We start from the raw sequence: 21,413 nt of genomic DNA on the forward strand, positions 1-21,413 counted from the left end.
AGAAATTCCCGTAGTGAGACTCTTAGAGCTTCCACCATTGAAGCTCCAAAAGAGGATGCTCATTGCAAAGGATCACCTCTCTCCTATACTTGGGGAAAGGTAAGGGAACATGATGCCTTCATCTTGTTGACCCTGGCTCTACTCACAACTTCATATCAATGAAGTTGGCCACCAAGTTGGGCATTCAAGCTCTTGAGATGGGAGATATTGTAACTGCTGACATAGCTTTCAAGGGACATCAAGCCTCCATTACTCCCTTGATTGGGAAGTTGAGGCTTAATGTCCAAATCTATGTCGACAAAGAAGACTTTTTCATCTCTCCTCTCCAAAATGAGGATGCTATCCTAGGGGCACCATGGTTCAACCGCATGGCTGCCAACATGAAGTTCCCTCAAAGGAGAATCTACTTCACCTACAGGGATAAGAGCATGTATATAGATGCTAATAAGTCTGGTCGTACTATACCACTTGTAAATTCAGTGGATTTTGATAAGTCAATGAAAAGCTCGGTTTCTGTGTACATGATTTTTGTCAAAGAATCCATTAATGATGCTAATGATTTGTCAAGTGAAAATGGTAGGAATCAAGAAGAGTTAGACTTGTCTACTTTTCTAAATGGATTCCAAGATGTTTTTATTGATCATATCCCTATGGACTTACCTCCAAAACGAGGGGATGATGACCATCGAATTGAGCTCCTACCAGGAAGCTCACCACCTAACAAGCCTCCTTATCAACTTTCCCAAGCTCAACAAGAGGAGATCATGAGGCAAGTATAAGAATTGGTAGACAAAGGGATGGATGCGTATAAGGAAATGTACATTGGTGTTTTATCCCACGACTAGCCAAAAATGCATTCCATTCATGAGACATATACTCCCCCCCTTGATCAAAATGGAGGGTGCCCATAGTACATTTTGAGACATTTTCAGCCATAGCCAAAAATTGTTTGAAGCACATAAATACTTCGAGCCTCGCTTTAAGAGGATATACCCATGCATGCCTGGAGTAATCATCAATACTAAAAGTCACTAAGTAAAGGTAATTCCCCAAGGACGGAGGTTGCATGGGTCCACAAACATCACTATGCACAAGCTGCAACCTACATGTGTCCCTAACTGAACCATCCTTTGGAAACTTAGAATGCTGCATCTTACCCTAAATACAACCTTCACAGACATGTTTGACACATGCTTCAAGAGGTGGCAAAGAAGCAGCCATATCAAATTTTTGCAAATGTAGGAAACTGGAAAAATTCAGATGTCCAAAACATGTATGCCAAAGTTTTGCATCTGAAATAGCCTTTGAATCCACAATTGCATTTGAAAAATTTTGCCCACACTTGTCATACAAAGTGAGCTTATACATCCCACGACATAAAATGCCAGAGGCAACAATTTCATCACCAAAATTGAGATCATGTACTGTACATCCGTCATCCACAAATTTGACTACAAGACCAAGTCCAGCAAGTGTAGATACCGACAAAAGATTCTTCTTGATCCCAGGTACATAAAGTGCATCAACAAGTGTGAAAGAACTGTCATTTGCAGTAATAAGCACAATCTTTCCAACTCCTTGAACCGGATAAGAGGCATTGTTGGCACAAGTAATTGAAACCCATGAGGGGTAGACTCAAGAGAAGTGGACAAATCACAATATGAGGTAATGTGCTTTGTAGCACCACTGTCAAAATACCACACATGTGAATCTGCAGCAATTGACATGCATGCATAATGGAAAACAGGATTATAAGTGCCCTCTACACTAAAAGCCCATTATGGATCAACATCAGCACCACAATCTTCTTTCATAGAAGACTCAACATTAGTAGTGGAACCAGCCTCTTTATTCTTAGCATCTTTGGCCTTCAACTTAGGACACTACTTGATCAAGTGATCATTAGATTTACAATAGTGGCAACACATCTTCTTTTTGCCCTTATCATTGGATTTTCCAGACGAATTGCTGCCAACAGAAGCATTAAGAACATGTGATTTTCCACTCGCAGAAGAACCATGAGAAGTGGCTGCATTAATGTTACCACCTTTTCTTTGAGTAGTAATAAAGGCTTGTTGTTAGCAGCGGCTAACATAGGCTACACCAATTATGCACCAAGCTGTGGATGTGCTATAGTGCACAATATTTCCTGTTCATTGTATAGGGCTTGGGCTCATGTAGGAGTTCCAAAGTTGTATGAGTCTAAGCTAGAGAGCTCAACTTTATCCCATAGTTGAAGGGTTTGAGGCCCAAAGCTATAAAAGAGCCCTATGCTTAATGAGAAGTCATTATTGGGTGAGGACTCCTCTTTGTAGAGTGGATGGTCATGAAGATCATGGGCTTTCCATGCCCATGTAGCTCTTGAATTCTAATAATCAATCACTCCTTCTTTCTTATTAGTCTCTTTGTTTGATTATGTGGAGTGAGATTGTATTAGTGTGATGGTAGATCTCTAATTCCTTTTTTGAGTTAATCTATTCTATCGACACCATTGGCCATGGTGTGTGAGGGCTGTGCCTTCCTTCTCTTCATCTCTCTCCACAAGGTGCGGTTAGTGTGTGTGCATACGTAGTCGTATTGAGGGGTTGCGCCGGAATGGACACACTAATGCGGAGTTAGGTTTGTTAATTGCATGCTTGTGTAGTTGTGATTAAGAGTTGTGAATAAGAATGATTGATGTGAGAGGTTAATTTCAACCACGTGATTGTGTGCAAGTGATTAGTGAGTAGGAATGTGTTGTTGATTAGAGGAAGCCCCTTTCCATGGCTTCTCTCTATGATGAGAAGAAGGATCCCTTGAATCCTCTATGTCTATACATCCAAGGCTCGTGCTTCCATGCCCTAGCCGGGTTGCCGATCCACAATTTGATAATTTTGTGGGTTGCGATTAGGTCGTGCTACAACACCTCCCTACATTTGGCACTGCTGCCGGGGATCGATAACCTAAGCTAGTGGGTTTAGGATGTGTAAAATAGAGTAATTTCACTACTAATTTTGTTGGTTTTTGAGTGTGTGTAACTCATTTTTTGGTTTAATTTGATGATGTTGTGCAAGAAATTGATGTTAATGTTGAGTTATGAATACGCCAAACCCCCAATTCCACCCCCAATTTTACTAATTTCAAGCTAACCCTTGCTAATTCGCTTCTTTCCATGCTAATTTTACTAATTTCCTACTAATTTCTACTAATTTTGACTAACCATGCTAACCTAACCACTAACATTTGAAGTGTAAAGTATGTGAAATCCCCTTGCAAGAGGTGGAATCATCACTCTAATCAAGTTAATTGTGCTAATTGATGCCTAATGTGATGATTTGAGTGTTTGATTTTGACCTACAAATGGTCAATTTTGGAGCCGAATTGATGGTGCGCACACTTGTGTGTGCAATGATGCAACTTCGCGTGGAGCAAAGGAATAGCTTGGAGTGTAATTACGATGTAAGTGCAATCACTTGTTATGTCAATTCTTGATTGATTAATGAGGTTCAATGTTGCTAATTATTTTCTAAAATTAGGTGTGTAACACAAATCGACCTACACTTTGCACCTAATTTGATACACTTGGAATGAAATTGATAGTCAAATTGTGACTAATGAACTTTGTGTGTATCCAAATAATGCTTAATTCTCATCAAGAATTCGTGTGTGTCCATAAAAATCATTGTGTGTGTGCAACTGTCAAAAAAATTCAAGTGTGTGTGCACCTAATTTTTAGTGCGTGCATGCATATAAAGTGATGGAATTGATGATACATGAGTATGCAATCATGTAAATGATGTGTATGCTAGGCTAATTCAATCATTGGATAAGCCTAATTGCCAAAAAATTGGGCAAAAATTGAGTGTGTGTGCCCATCCATGACCACTTGATTTTCAATGATTGATGGTCAATTGGGACACCTAAATGGTTTTTGATTGTGAAATGATCATGAAAAGTGTGTGCAATGATTAAGTATAAGCCTAAATTCAATGCCAATTGATCCAAATTATCTTTTGTGCTTAATTTTTGAGTGTGTGCATTGCTTGATTGGGCAGCTGCAACCCCTGTTCTCGAACGTCTCTCTACATGGCGAGGCCTCCAACTCGCAGTCAACAAGTTTTTCTTCCGGAAATAAAAAACAATTAAAAAAAAAAAGAAAAAGGTTGCGTTCCCACCCCTCTAGCTCGGAGAAGGAGTCGGTGACTCTCCTTGGCTCAGTTGCATGAGGCTCATGCTGTCACAACAAAATTACAAAACTTTTCCTTTTTAGAATTGAATTGCTTGATTTTTGCAGTCCAATGGTTAAAAGAGGTTTGAGTTATGACCCTTTCTCTTGCTTTATATGAAAAAAATTGCTATGTAAGAGCATCGGTGCGGGTTCTCATTGTGTGCTATGATTGTATGATTTGCATAAATGAGCTTCACGACATAAAAATTCAACTCATGCACTCTTCTAGTACATGACTTTATTGCAAATCCTCTTGTCACTAAAGGAAAAATTCTTATAAGCAAGCATGAGAGCTTCACTTATGAGTATCCTTGACAACATTGCATGGATGTTTGGTTAAAATTTTATGCTTGAGCTTGGCATTGCTTAATACATTTTAGTGATCGGCTTGAATGCAAAATTCACTGCAAGCCTATAACGATGCTTGTTTGATAGCCATAAGATAGCATTACAAATTCCGGGCTTATGATAGAGCATGCTTTTAGTGCTTGAATTGAATGTAAAAAATTAGTAGATAGCACTACAATCGAGCCTTTTTTTGAACATGGGAGAACAGAGGCATGCACTAAAGTTTGGGCTTGGCATTGATTGTGCATTTTTAGTGCTTGATATTAAAATCATTGCATAACACAAATTGGGCTTCTTGAATGACCAAGAGAGAGCATGAAATTTTGGGCTTATGATTGATTGACATATTTTTAGTGCTTGTATTGATTGACAAATGCTTTCATGCACTAACAATTGAGCTTCATTTTGAAGGGTGTGGCAGGTGTGTGATTTCATTGATCCAAGAAGGGGTCATCATTGCAAAATATTGCAAAATTTGGCTACTTAGAGCCATTCCAATTGTTTGGATTAAAGTTGTATATATGCTAGCTCATAGCTTGGTCAAAAGTTAAAATTTTTCATTTTGAGCTAGTGTTTGCCCAACTTCTTTAGCTTTCAAGTACAAAATTTGGCTATTGAGAGCCACTCATTTCCATTTCATTAAGTTGCAGTCATCTCTAGCTCATAGATTACTCTAAAAATGTAAAATTTCATATGAGCTAGTGTTAGCCAACTATTTGGAAAGCTTTTAATTGTAAAATTCGGCTTTGGAGAGCCACTTCATTTCATTCAAAAGTTGCATTATTTTCAGCTCTTGACTTGTTTTTTGCATACTTAAAGTGAGCTAGAAATTAATCAAACTTTTGAATCATGCATGAAAGATGGTAATAATTGCACTATTTGCTTATGAAGAAGCTCATCTCTCATTGTTGTTATGTATGCATAAATTTGCTACAAAGAGCATCATGTGCAGAACCAAAGACATTTTTTTCCCTTTGGCGAATTTGGGTATGCAAGACCCTAGTTTTAGGTTTTCATTGATGTTTTTATGTGCTTTTGTGGCTTTCAATAAAAGGCTTTGGAGCTTGTGTTCAGACTTAGCTTCAAATCAGCTTCTTTTGCAAATAAAAAGATCAAGAGGCTTCTCTACAAAGGGGATGCTTGCTCTAGGATGCACAAAGAGCATGAATAGGTGTAATCCTTCCTTGATTTTTATCTTTTTTATCTCTTCATTCTCTATGCTTGGATTAAGTGAATTTTGCTTTTAAGCTATGATTTTTTCATGTTCGAAAGCTAGGCATTTTAAAGTTTCAACACTTTGCTTTGTGAAAATTAACTCATCAAAAAATTAGGTTTTATGTGTGTTAATCATAGGTAATTGGCCTTGACCTTAGGTTAATGTAGGTTCATTTCTCATTAGTCCTAGACTCTTAGTGATAGTTTTAATACTCCATTCATTTTTAACATTACCTAGGGCTATGATTAGGCTTTATTCCTTTAGTCCAATTGCCATTAGCATTTCATCTTGGAAGAAACAAAAAGGTGCTAAAAAATAAATTAATGAAGCAAAAAAGTGTCAAGGAGAAGTAGCAAAAATGCACATGAAAATAAAAATTCTATGTTATGTTGTATCTTTGTGAGGCCTAGCGCCTTATTGGCACTTGGCAGGCAAGGGGAATCACCTTGGCTCACTTGGTCAAGGCCCTAAACCGATGCCCTGGGCTGATAGGGGTAGCCGTTGCCTTGGTAGGCTAGCAGGCTTTTGGAACACCTTCTTGAGGGTTCAAGGAGCCAAGAGTCGCACCTAGACTTGCCTTGGGGTGGTAGAATTGTGATTGTGCTTTAATTTTTCAATGAATGACAAAATAAAAACTTCCATGAGCTTCAAAAATCTTTGAAAATGTACTAATAGATTATGAGCTTTTTTATAGCCCATAGACATGCTAGACTTGAATGATTTATTATTATTGGTCACATAGTTTTTAGACTAGTAGGTTTATGAACTTGCATTAGCATAGGGTCTTAATCGATTGCTTTTGTTTCATGCATAAAACTGAAATTTCAAGTGGTTTAATGTTCACAATAGTTTAGGTGTTCTTTTTGCTTTATGTTGTCTAGCTTTTGACTATGATTGACCCATCTTTTAGAAGCAAAAAATCACTTTGCATGATTGTTCATTTGTGCTTTATGTTTTATTCATTCTTGGTGGCCTTTGATACTTATTACTTGTTCTTATGTTTTGCAGCTCAACATTTCTTCCTTGGACTTGCTTTCTACCATGTCACCGTGTCTTATTTCATCGGCACATGAGGACATGTGCCAAATTAGGAAGGGGGGAATGTTAGCAGCGGCTAACACAGGCTACACCAATAATGCACCAAGCTGTGGATGTGCTATAGTGCACAATATTTCCTGTTCATTGTATAGGGCTTGGGCTCATGTAGGAGTTCCATAGTTGTATGAGTCTAAGCTAGAGAGCTCAACTTTATCCCATAGTTGAAGGGTTTGAGGCCCAAAGCTATAAAAGAGCCCCATGATGAGAAGTCATTCTTGGGTGAGTTTTCCTCTTTGTAGAGTGGATGGTCATGAGGCTCATGGGATTTCCATGCCCATGTAGCTCTTGATTCTAATAATCAATTACACCTTCTTTCTTATTAGTCTCTTTGTTTGATTATGTGGAGTGAGATTGTATTAGTGTGATGGTAGATCTCCTAATCCATTTTTTGAGTTAATCTATTCTATCCACACCATTGGCCATGGTGTGTGAGGGCTATGCCTTCCTTCTCTTCATCTCTCTCTACAAGGTGCCGTTAGTGTGTGTGCATACGAAGTCGTATTGAGGGGTTGTGCCGGAATGGACACACTAATGCGGAGTAGGTATGTTAATTGCATGCTTGTGTAGTTGTGAATAAGAATGATTGATGTGAGAGGTTAATTTCAACCATGTGATTGTGTGCTAGTGATTAGTGAGTAGGAATGTGTTGTTGATTAGAGGAAGCCCCTTTCCATGGCTTCTCTCTATGATGAGAAGAAGGATCCCTTGAATCCTCTATGTTTATACATCCAAGGCTCGTGCTTCCATGCCCTAGCCGGGTTGCCGATCCACGATTTGACAATTTTGTGGGTTGCGATTAGGTCGTGCTACAACGCCTCCCTACACCTGTTCAACTGTACGCTATCTAGTCCTATTTTTTTTGGAAAGCAACTCTTACAACATCAATGCGCATAATGCATCAAACTTTACAACTTTAGGATTTCCTTGGGTCATAAGTCTCCAAGTACTAGCAAAAGTTTGGTAAGAATTTGGCAAGGCATCAAGAACAACCCACACAAGGGAGCTGTCTGAAATGACTTCCACTTACAAAAATAAGTTACTCATTGATATCCTTGACACCAGCAAGGAAAATGTCCATATCATCTTCGTCATGCATAATCTTTGACTTTTAGAGCTTGAGGTACAATGCAAAGGCAATTTAATTTGTGATCACGATTAGCAAGAGAGAGAGAGAGCTGATGGAGTGGAGCACATGGAAATAATTATGCCTTGGATTTACAACATGACTAGGAGGCACTAATCTCTAGCAAGCGCTCTGACACCAAGTGAAAGGTTAGGGCTTAGGTGGCATGAAGAGTGTAGCATTCATAATGACGAATCAAAGAGAGAAATTGGACAATGCACAAAGTAGGATACTAATGACATTACTTGATTATTAAAACGAACAATGAACAACTCAAGTGTGCTTACAAAGTGTGGCTACATATAGGAGTAGTAGATGGCTAGGTGCACCTCTCAAGGCCCAATAGGCATCTTCCGAAGGGCAAGTATTAATGTTCCCAAAGGGAAAGGGTCAACCTCCCAATGCGGATTCCAAAGGGAACTCTGTTGGTTCCTTGTGCAACTCACCTAAGTCCACATGGTTTCTTATTGATTGTATACTGATAGATTAAAAATGGTACACACCAACATGTTGTGGCATAGGGAAAAGGCCACATACCCAACATGGTGAATGACCCCTGCTTGAGATTACCAATTGTAAATGGAAAAGTATTTCTGCAAACTTCATAATAGGATTTTCTACTAATGTCAAGTTATCAAAGAAGAGCACCTCAAACTGGGTGGACTCCTGCATCCCCTTGAGATCTCGGGGTGTCACCTAAAATATATGTACTTATCATGTGAGTGCAAAAAAAAAAAACTTATAATTCAAAAATATTCACATTTTTATTTACAAAGGGGTACCATGTAGAAAACTCCAAAAGGAATTTACACATTCAATAGAAAAAGGGTGTGTTATAATCTCTGTAAATTTATAGATAAGGGATTTTGAAGTGATTTTCATGATACCCCTTGAATGCACGTGATATATCAATTTGGTAGGGATAGACTTGCACATCTTGGTCAATGTATTGACAATGATGCATGATTACTCATGTCTTGAGATAGTAGTAGGAAGGCCTACTATGAAGTCCATAGAAATATTTTTCCATTTACCATTGGTAATCTCAAGCATGAGGAATTCATTGCATGTAAAGGTGCTCACTATTAAAATGCCTGAATTAGCATGGTTATTTGTGGAACATGTTTATAGGCTTTATGGTTTGCCTAGTAACATAGTAAGTGATTGTGATCCAAAATTTAATTGTAACTTTTGGAGATTTTCTTTTAAGAGTTTGGGCACATAACTCAATCTAAGTACCTCTAATAATTTGTAGATGGATGGTTGGATATAGAATGGGTCAACCAAGTGAGCCTACAAGCATATGTTAGCAAGAAGCTTACAGATTGAGAAGATTATCACCCTATCTAGAATTTACTTATAACAATACTAAAACAGATCGAGAAGATTATCAACCTCTCCTAGAATTTACTTATAGTAATACTAAACATGTGTCAAAAAGTTTGGTTCCTTTATGCTCATGTTCAACCTTAGTCACTAGTTCTGGTGGCTTTAGCCACATAAACACTCTTGCACTCATCCAGTATTTCATGTAAGTTGTTCATGACAACAATTACACCAGGATGATATGTTGTTGACCTAGGTATCTTAAGTGGCTTTATTGAACCTTCGAGTCTATTGCATCAACATGAAAAAGTTATGGATTCTCTGAGTAAGTGACATGGCATCATGTTTGTCGTTGTCGTGCTATTTTGTAGGCACAAGGTGAAAGATCAAGATTAGTATGTGTTTTTTTGGGTTTTGGACTACTTTATGGTTTATGTTGGGACTTTATTATGATATAGTATTGTTGAATATATGGTAGATGCCGTTCTACATGAAGTTTGGGTCGAGTTCTAGAGCTAATTGGTTGCATTCTATGGAAGTCTTATGATGGGAGCTCTTGAAAATAGGGATAAAAAAAATCCAATTTTTTTCTATGCTGGAAGAAGGTGAAGTGAAGATTCTTGTGAGGGGGTATATGTAGGAATGTACAAAACAAGACAGCTTTCAATGAGGAGGGAGAGTTGAGTGCGGGGAGAAATATTGACTTGATTTGTTGCTTCTAAACTTTGGATTGATTTTCTTTTTCTCATTTGGGGAAAGGCACCACTCTTCATCAAATTTTGGGAATTGTATGTGCTACACAAGTTTTGGAATTTGTGCTTGTTAAGTGGTGCTTCCAAAAGGGTTGGAGATTTTTGATTTGGAGATTTCAAATCGAGGTGCACATCAACGTTGGCATGTGCAATCAAGTTGTGATTTGGTTTATCAAGATAATAATTGGAAGTTTTTGGTGACTATAAGCCTAATTTTTGTGTCGATTTGTGTTTCCTACCGACTATAATCTCAACTTGTATTCAAATCCTTATCATCTCTCCCAATTATTCTCAAAGCTTTACTATAATCAATTAGTAACACTTAATTTGTGTTTCCTACCACTATTAATCTCAACTTGTATTCAAATCCCTATCATCTCTTCCAATTATTCTCAAAGCTTAACTATAATCAATTAGTAACACTTAATTATCCCTATCGTCAAACTAAATGCTTGGCTCCTAGTCCTAAGCTAATCTCCATCCACAACTTGAGGTCTCGATATCCCTTGGAAAATAGTGAGCTCCGAAAAATTTGGTGAACCGGATGGAGTCAATCGTGTCTATAAGCCAAGATAATGGGATGCAATAGGTGTTGTAGTTGTTTGCTGCTCTTATACACCACTACTATTTGTATCATTGACAAATGATGAATTAGAGCACAATTAGAGAGATGGAGGCCCAAATTAGAAAAGCTAGGCATGTTGTAACAGACAAATTGGGGTGGTTTGAAGGCTGAGATATTTCCACGTACTACATAGTGTATGAGTAGGCTATGGAAGATAAGGGGGTAGATGAACAAGCTATATTTGGGAATCTTGCTTTGGCTGTGGTGACAAAATTGCGAGCATGAGTTGATGGGATTTGTACTACATATGGAGATGCATGGATGAAGTTTACGACAACCCTCAAAAAAGAGTATTCTATCAAAGACAAGGAGTGCATTACAAAGAAAAGCTTCATGAAGTGGGTGTAGTAGTGCAACAAGGAACTCTCTATGTCAAAATTGTTGAGAGGATTTGAGAAGAGTTGTTTGTACAAGCTATGAACTAGAATCTGAAAAAGATCCTAATGGATCTACTAGAGTATTTGGCAGTTGAGTTGGGCCTGAAGTTGGATTGAAAGAAAGTGACCAAAGTGGTCAACATGGTTTCCAAGATCCAAAAGAGGCTTGACAAATTGATCAAGGTAAGCATAGGTGTGGATGAAATTGAAGAAGAGATATCTATGCAAGCAAAGGAAAAGGGTTTAAAGGTTGAAGAACCAGTTTTGGATGCACTTGTGGAAGGTATACATGACTTGAACCTTAACCTAAAAGCTATGAAACTTGACAATAAAGGTTTGGCATTAAGGATCAAAGCAAAGAGGTCCTCACAAGGGTAGTGGGAATTTCAACTACATTTGGTGTGATAGCCTTGATCACATTAGGAGATATTGTAAGGAATTTGCAAAAGCAAAGAGAAAAGCTTTAGCTTTGGTTTTTTGGAAGGATGGGAGCCTGATTCATTTGTAGGCAATATGCCTACCCCTTAAGACAAAATTTGGGATAGGTGGGATGAAGTAAATTATGGAAGAGATGCTATAAGTTATTATATGTATGTATTGTTGAATTAGTAACCTATGGCTAGTAGATAGAGAATAAATTTTAGGATAAATCTATTGAAGGATGTCATGAAAATGGAAATCTTTTGGCCATATTCCATGACAAAAATGCAGAAGGGAAAAGTTTGCACATCAAAAGCTATACCAGGTGGGCATCATGGTTTAGAAATAAAGTGGCCTATTAAAATAGACCATGGGTGCATATATGGACGTTGACGTGGAATCGTGAGATCTTTATGGTGCATGTCCTAATGCCTAGGTTACCATAGGGGATTACATGATTGTGGGGTCTGACACAGATTATTTCTAGGAGTGGATGCACGTTTTATGTTACCTTCATTTATACCCAATCAATGAAGGCATTGGTGTATTTCATGAAGGATCATATTGAGGTGATCACTTTCAAGATTTCAAAGTTGCGACTAAATAGATTGGGAACTATGTACAATGTCTAAGGTTAGATGGAGGGGGAGAGTAATTCTCCAACGAATTTAGGGTTATTATAAAAAAGTGGAATTCAAAGTCAAATGTCATTCATGTATACTCCATAGAAATTAGTGTTATTGAGAAAAAGAACATGCACATTGTAGAAGTTGCAAGGCAATGAGTAATGAGAAGAATATGCCTTATTGTTTTAATGCTAAGGTAGTTTCTATAACAATCTACATTAACAACAAGGCTCCCACTATTTGTGTACATAACATGCCATTTAAAGGGAAGTATGTTGGTAAAAATATACCTTGTCACACCTTGAAGCGTTTGGATGTATTGTAAAAGTGCATGTGTCAAATAAGTTCTTGCAAACAAACGTGGACCCAAAACCTAAAAAGTATGTGCTGATTGGTTATTCTCTTACTCAAAAGGGTATAAGTGTTAAAACCTTGTCACACGTCAAGTAAAGGTGAGTAGGGTTGCTATTTTTGGTGGGAAAAAGAGATGGTATGCTCTTCTAAAGGTGATTTTTGAGGGTGATGTAGGAGAATGTGGATACAAATAATATACACGTGTAGTCATAGGTATTGAGTGGACTGCAAGGGTCACCTAGTGCAAGTCATGCTTAACATCCATGGAGTGGCAAGTTGCATGAGACAGTAAGTCTTGAAAATTCCTCTAATGTATTGAGTGGATTGCAAGGGTTAGCTAAGTGCAAGTCATGATTAGCATCCATGGAGTGGCAAGCTACATGAGAAAGTGCTAACAATTCCTCTAATGTATCAAGAAAAGGGAATGAAAAGATTGTGATGCCTCAAGGATGCCAAACTTGAGTGCATCATGGTAATGGTGATTAAGATGGCTCAAAGCAAAGTCTTGATGAGGAGTTTAGTCTACCCTTCCATGAAGATTTTGATGCAATAAAAAACTAGGGAACTTGGCAATGATCCTAGAGAATAGAGATCTTAGAGAGTAAGGATTCCTATGCAGAGATTGACATATCATAGTTATGTGGCTCACCATTGTGCATATATGACAAAGATTGTGTAGGATATAGAGTCTATTGAATTTAAGGATGCTATTGGCTCCCTAAAGGGGGATCAAGCTATGAATGAGGAGATGTTTGCCCTTTGTAAAGAGATAGAGAAGGAGAGAGATTAAGCTCATGCAAGTACACATGCACACGACCAAGAGAGCACACAATGGATATGGATGCACAAAGCCACTGCTTCTTCTTCAATAATCAGATTCATGGAAAGGGCTAAGCCAAAGGTCCAAGGGAATTTGGGATAACATCTAAGTCAATGGCTATGAGTAAAGGGGTCCTAAAGATAGGGGCCATGGATTTTTATAAGAGGATAGGTTGGGTGGAGATCAAGGCATAGTGTATATGTAACGGAATTGATATTTTACTATTTATTCCACCAGTCAGCTGCAATAAATAGTAAAATATCAATTCCATTACAATATATAGGTCCTTTTCGTGGTATTAAATCTCATAGAAAATAGTTGTAGCCTTGGGAAGGGCCAATGATGCTAAAAATGGCATTGATGCCTAGCTGTAAGGGAAAAGGGTGGGCATGAGAACTCCCTTGCTAAATGCTATGGTCGAAGTGAGCCTTTACCAAACTTATGCAATATAAGAGTTGGACCAAAAGGGAGCACCCTGAGGAGAGGGGAAGCTTGTGCTTCTTCAACATCTTCATAAGAGGTCCCCATAGGGAAATATAAACAGATCTTCATCTTGTTCCCTATCATTGTACTATTCCACGCCATATCCTTGTGGTGTTCACACTAAACTATCCCTTCGTTAGGTCTTGGCCATTGATTTGAGACCAAGGCCCTTAGCTAAGGGGATTTCCCACACAATCTTAAGCTTTAACAAGATTTATAATTATTTTTTTGGAGGTTAGGCAAAGTCGATAGAAGCAATGAAACAAGGATTGGGTAAAACTCGTCAATTTAGAGTTTATGTTTTCTTTTCTGAATTTTGTAGAATTCTAGAACGAGTTTTTGAAGTGTGCGTTGCTTTTGAGTTACACACAATGTAACTCTATTAGAAGCAAAATTATACACTTCTTTCTGGCAAGAAATTTCTACTCCCTAATCATGTTGATAGACACTCCTCTTTCAAAAATCATAAATTTGATTTTGAAAATTGTCCATCATTGGGGTCATATGTGGCTATGCCAAATATACGAATTGATGAGCATGATGATCTCTAAAATGATCCTGAATTTTTTGACATACACAAATTTAACACTCTTCTACAAAGAACTAAACAAATTAAATGTTAAGTATGGAGCCTGATTTACCCTTGTAATTTTTTGTGGTAAAAGCGCACATTTGTAAGGCCCCCATTATGAGGAGAAGCCATCGTGCGTGAAGGTAAATCACTCACCGAAAACCAAAATTTTCACAGTCAAAAACCAGGGGGAACTTTAGGGGCCTTGGGGGCGGAAGCTCCCGAGACTTTTTTTTTTTCCCTCGCCGGAATATTTCTTTTCGTCGAAATTGTTGGGATTAAAGCCCAAGTGGCCTCTTATGCGGATATGGCCGGCCGGCCGCCTAATTCACTTACCTCTAACTCTTTGTATATACTAACTTATACTTTGTGAATACAAAGGAATTGGGAGATAACCCTTCTAACAGTTCTCTGCGTACTGTACTGTGTAAGCTCACTGTGTGTGTGTGTGAGAGAGTCGACCCACGCTCCGCTCCGCGACTTCAATTGGTATCAGAGCCTTGGTTCAGTGCGAATTTACGCAATCGCGCGCGCGCACTTTTCCGGCAGATTCTGGATCCGGAGTTCGAAAATTGACACTCGGCGTTCCGGGAGCGTTTCCACCAGGCGACCTAGGGTTTTACCCCCCTTTCGAAGCCGTTTATGCCCTCAGAATTTCGTTCTGAGCACTACAACAGAAGATAGATTTCAGCCGCAAAGAAATCCGTCTTGTGTAGATTGGCAAGCAGGAGGTGGTCGACATCAATATCGACATCGACATACATCACTTATTCGTCTTCAGAGCATCATCTATAGACCAGGTACACATATATATCATCAGATATATATATTGCAGTCTGCATTGCTACTTCTTGTGCTTGCCAGGTTCTAGGGGAGGTGTGGCCATATGATGGCTTGACACCACTGGCATGTATTGCAGATTGATGTACTGTGATTGTGGGTCTGCTAGTTGTGAGTCACGCTAGCAGACAGACCGCCGCAGCGGTCATAGGACAGTGATTGGTCTATTATAGGATGTATGCTAGTTCTGGGCAATTTGCTGAGCCATCTGAGAGGGTCGTGTGTGAGGTTTTTTGAAGCCAAGCACTGGGGGCTGGGTTACCCAGTGTGAGGTGGATTAGGTTGCTGGAGTTCCCCTCTACACGCATCCTCTTCAGCGACTTTTATCCCTTAGGATGTATGACTTTGTGTAGACACTGGATTGCATCTTATGCGTCAGGCCGTTGAGGCATTGTTCAGGGTTCAGTCTTGAGACAGATACAGGTTCTGTCATCGCCCAGAGAGGAGACAGTGTATGCTTACATGACAGCATATTACAGGGATTTTTTAGATTTGTCATTGGTCAGCTATTTATGATTGTTTCTTGAGCTATCTTTTGGTTCCCAGAGCTCAGTTTACAGGGGAGACTCTGTCAAAAATTTTCAAAAATACTGACAGTTCCTGAGGAGAGGTGTTCAGCTTGTTGATTACAGCTTGTTTACTGTGTACAGAGGCCAGTTTACAGGGGAAACTCTGCCGGATTTTTCTCAGGAGTAAACAGTTTGGCAGATATGGCATCTTCTCAAAGTGAAACTCTTTACAACATAAAGAAGCTGGATGGCACAAACTTTCCATTCTGGAAGAAGCAGATTTGGCAGGTTTTGGTGCAGAAAAAACAAGTGAAGCCACTGAAGCTTAAAGGGGAGAGACCAGAAGGTATGGCTGAAGATGAGTGGGAAGAGCTTGACGAGTTAGCTTGTTCCACAATCATGCTGACATTGGCAGAAAATGTTTACTTCAACGTAGCAGAAGAGACTACAGCGTATGGCGTATGGCAAAAGCTATGTGGTATGTACGAGAAACAAAGTGCTGCTTCTCAGATTTACTGGCTCAAGAAATTGGTGGATTTGAAGATGAAGGAAGGGACAGCCATGTCAAATCATCTGAATGAATTTCACACAATTTTCAGCCAGTTAACAGCACAGGAGATAGTCTTTCCAGATTCAGTGAAGGCTATGTTTCTCTTAATCACTTTGCCAAACAGTTGGGATACTTTTCGTACAGCGTTAAGTAATTCTGTCGCGCCAGAAGGTCTTACAAGTGCCAATGTAGAAGGCAGCTTGCTCACAGAGGAAGTGAACAGGAAGAACATTGACAAAGGCAAAGGCAATAGTGCTTTGGTCGTTCGAGGGAGACAACAGTTTAAAGAGAAGAAGGGTAAGAAGGCACAAAACCGAAGTAAGTCTCGTGATTCGAAGTCAAAGGATGACATAGAATGCTACCATTGTGGCAAGAAGGGTCACATGAAGCGAGACTGTACGAAGTGGAAACAAGAAAAAGGCAAAACAAAGAGTTCTGAGCAAGATGAAAAGAAGAGTTCAATGAAGATTGAAGAGGTGAATGTCACAGGATCTGGTTCAGACAGTGATTCTGGTATAGCAGCTGGTGACATCTTCCTTACAAGCAATCTTGATTCTGTTTTCTTGAGTGCAGAGGATGGACATGCTATGAGTGATTGGATTATCGACTCAGGGGCATCTTTACATGTTTCCCCGCACAAAGAGTGGTTTACATCATATGTGGCTACTAAAGATTATGTCAGACTTGGCAATGAGCAGGTTTGTGACATACTTGGAGTGGGAGATGTGCAATTGAAGTTTCAGAATGGCTCTTCTTTATGGCTCAAGAATGTCAGACATGTTCCAGCAATCCGAAAGATCTTGATTAGTACAGGGAAGTTGGATGATGCGGGTTATGTGACAGTTTTTGGGAACAGCGCTTGGAAGATCTCCAAAGGTTCGATGACTGTAGCACATGGCAGCAAGTCAGGAACTCTGTACACTTTACATGTTTCAGAGGTTAAAAACCATGTAATTAATGTGATTGAGCAGCCAAGTGTGTCACTGTGGCATCGTAGGTTGGGACATATGTCAAAAAGAGGAATGGAAATACTTTCTCATTATGGTTATTTTCCCGGCTTTTCATTTCAAGATTTCGAGTTTTGTGAGCATTGTGTTTATGGTAAGCAAACACAGGAACCGCACAGATCAAAGAGGAATCGTAGGGACGAACGGTTAGCTCTTGTACACAGTGATCTATGCGGACCAATGCCTAGTTTGTCACTAGGGGGAGCATCGTACTTTTGCACATTCATAGATGACTATTCTCGCAAAGTATGGGTTTACTTCTTGAAGCACAAGGATGAGGTGCTCAAGGTCTTTAAGACATTCTTGCAGCTGGTGGAGAATCAGAGTGGTCAGAAGCTGAAGTGCTTGAGAACTGACAATGGTGGAGAGTACGTTTCCAAAGCTTTTCAAGACTTTTGTGAAGCAAAAGGGATTAAGCGGGAACTTACTGCACCATATAATCCTTCACAGAATGGGGTTGCAGAACGTATGAATAGGACCATACAAGAGAAGGTCAGAAGCATGTTGTCAAATGCTGAGTTGCCTGATGGATTTTGGGCGGAAGCAGTGGCTACAACAGTCCATTTGATCAACAGGTCTCCTAGTAGGGTTCTGGATAAGAGTGCAGTGGCCGAGATGCTATGGAGAGGCAAGGCACCTTCGTATAAGCATCTCAGAGTCTTTGGTTGTGAAGCTTATAGCCATATTCCTAAGGAGTTCAGAAATAAGTTAGAACCAAAGAGCAAGAAGTGTATATTTCTTGGCTACGGAGAATCGGGCGAGATGGGTTACCGGCTTTGGGATCCTGAGTCCAGAAAGCTTATTCGTAGCAATGATGTGCATTTCAATGAAGCCAAGTTTCACGCTAAGCCAGAGAAAACAGAGGAGATCAGAAGAGTTGTCTTCAGGGAAGATGGACCTAGTGCTAGCACATCAAGACAGCATGGTCAGGCTCAGGAACAGCCTATAGTGGCTAGAGAGGCAGAATCAGTTGTGGTGAGACGTTCTGAGCGTGTCTCCAAACCACCTGATCGTTATGTGCCATCTCTAAATTATGTCATGCTCACAGATTGCGGAGAACCATCTTGTTACAAGGAAGCATTACAAGTGGTTGACTCGAAAAAATGGCAGTTGGCCATGCAGTCAGAGATGACAGCTCTGCATAAAAACCAGACATGGAAGTTGGTTAAATTACCACAGGGCAAAAAGTCTCTACCTTGTAAATGGGTTTACAGGTATAAGATCACCGCTCATGATAGTCAACCAAAGTACAAAGCAAGGCTTGTTGCCAAGGGCTTTAAGCAAGAACAAGGCATTGACTTTGATGAAGTCTTCTCTCCAGTGGTCAAGATGACTACATTGAGATGCTTTCTTGCATTGGTTGCTATATTGGATTTGGTGTTGCACCAAATGGATGTCAAGACAGCGTTCTTGCATGGTGATTTAGATGTGGAAATTTACATGCAGTAGCCAGAAGGGTTTGTTGAGAAAGGCATGGAACATTTGGTATGCCAGTTGTTAAAGAGTCTTTATGGCTTAAAACAATCACCAAGGGCATGGTACCATAAGTTCCACCAGTTTATGCTTTCTCAAGGCTACAAACGTAGTGAGTTCGATCACTGTCTATATACAAAGAAGGCTAAGGATGGCAGTTGGCTGATCCTTATTTTGTATGTGGATGACATGTTAATTGCTGGCAAACACTTGGAAGAAATTTCAGCTTTGAAGTCAAAGATGGCAAAATCGTTTGACATGAAAGACATGGGTGAGGCAAGTCATATACTTGGTATGCGCATTGAGAGAGACAGATCAAAGAAGTTGATTTGGTTATCTCAAACAGAGTATATTGACAAGGTTTTGCAACGTTTCAATATGGAGAAGGGAAAGGCATTGAGTGTTCCATTGCCACCATATGTGAAACTTAGCAAACAAGATTGTCCTGTGTCTGAGGAAGAAAAGGCTGAAATGGATAAGATTCCATATGCGTCTGCAGTGGGTAGTTTGATGTATGCAATGATTGCTACACGTCCGGATATTGCATTTGCAGTGGGAGTGGTTAGCAGATATATGTCAAATCCCGGCAAGAAACATTGGGAGGCAGTGAAAGGTATCATGAGATACTTAAAACATACAAAGAGTATGCGCATATGCTATGGTAGTCAGGATTTGAGTGTCAGAGGATACACTGACTCAGATTATGCAAGAGACTTGGATAAGAGGAGATCTACATCAGGCTATGTCTTTACATTGGCTGGAGGTGCCATATCATGGCGATCTCGATTACAAGATTGTGTTACGCAGTCTACTATAGAAGCTGAGTATGTTGCAGCAAATGAGGCATGCAAAGAAGCTATTTGGCTTGGTAGATTGGTTGCAGACTTGGGAATCAATGCAGATATGCCAGAGTTATATTGTGATAGTCAAAGTGCTATACAATTGGCAAAGAATCCAGTGTTCCATTCGAAGACTAAGCATATTGATGTGAAGTATCACTTCATTAGGGAAGTACTTGAAGACAAGCAGATACAACTGCTGAAGATCCACACCAAGGACAATCCTGCTGATCTACTCACAAAGGGACTTCCAGGAGAGGGCTTTGTGCATTGTCGTGAGTTATTGGGCATTGGATAGATGGCAGCCATGTAAATCTTTGTACATTTATGTTCATAGATTTACAGTTACTTAAAGTGCCACATTGGACTTTAAGTGGGAGGTTGTTGGGATTAAAGCCCAAGTGGCCTCTTATGCGGATATGGCCGGCCGCCCGCCTAACTCACTTACCTCTAACTCTTTGTATATACTAACTTATACTTTGTGAATACAAAGGAATTGGGAGATAACCCTTCTAACAGTTCTCTGCGTACTGTACTGTGTAAGCTCACTGTGTGTGTGTGTGAGAGAGTTGACCCACGCTCCGCTCCGCGACCTCAGAAATATCATGGCCGGCCGGCGGTCGGAAAGTGGTCGGAAAACAACCGTCGGTTGGCTGGTGGCCGAAGTCAATGACCGGTGGCCAAATTCAAAAGCGGACTTGTCTTCTCAAGGGCGGCCACACATGGGCGTATTGGAGGGTCCGATTTGGACTTATTCACACAGGGGCGGCTATACATGGCTGCCTCTCATAAGAGAAGGCAGCCCTTTTGGCCTATAAAAGGAGGCCATTTCTACACACATTTCATAGTGTGAAGTTGATGCAACAAGGTGAGTGTGAGGTGGTGAGAGTGAAGCAAGGCGGGAGCTCCATTAAGGGTATAATCCCTTTGTAAACTACTTCTTGTTTTGAAGTACTAAAGCCATTGAGTGGCTGCTTTCCCGTGGACGTAGCCCACATTGGGTGAACCACGTATATCGTGTGTACTCTCTCTCTCTCTCTCTCTACTCTATAATCTCGTGTATGTAAATCTGTCTCTCTCCATTAAGTAATCTACTCAATTATCTATTTAGCTACGTCTTATTTCCTAACATTAAACAATTTGGCATCAATTCATTCAAATTTATTTGCACTCATGGAGCTAGTTAATTTGGTAATTTTATAGTGTAAAATTACCAAGGATCAGTCAAATATTCTTGGGAAAATGGAGTGCCATCATCATCAAAATCCTCCTAGCGAGCATGATAGCCAAAAAAATTTATCATGGATGAAGGATTTGAAGCCGCTAAGTTATAGAGGTGAAGATTGGAAACAAAGTAAAGATGTAGTTAACATTTTTGTATATAAGTGGATCGATGTTCACCATCTTCATGGTACACTAGATAGTTTTTATTTCCTAGAAACTAGTCTTGCACTCGAAGGCAACACCTACAAGTGATGAAGGGCGATAAAGCCGGATAAAAAATTGGAAAAACATCTCTATGGATTTTATTGTTGGTCTACCTATCAAAGTTTGTGGTCATGACTCTATTTGGATAGGTGTAGATGGTCTGACCATGATGTATAGATGGAAAATTAAGGAGTGCAATGCAGGACTATGTGTGCTTACAGGGGCATGCTAGAGTGGTCAAATAGAGGGTAGGCAAAGGGCAGAGGATATGTATACTTAATGTGGTTTTTTAGGCCAAGGTGCTCTGCTATGATGACTTTGAAAATTAGGTGGTCAAAGTATTCAAAGTGCATGAACGATAGTGCAAGAGGTGCCCCTCAATGTGTTAAGTTGGTCCAGATGACTCCTCAATTAGAGCTAT

Source organism: Adiantum capillus-veneris, chromosome 10, assembly GCF_014529385.1.
Source record: "Adiantum capillus-veneris isolate H3 chromosome 10, ASM1452938v2, whole genome shotgun sequence".
In the NCBI taxonomy this organism is placed as follows: Eukaryota; Viridiplantae; Streptophyta; class Polypodiopsida; order Polypodiales; family Pteridaceae; genus Adiantum; species Adiantum capillus-veneris.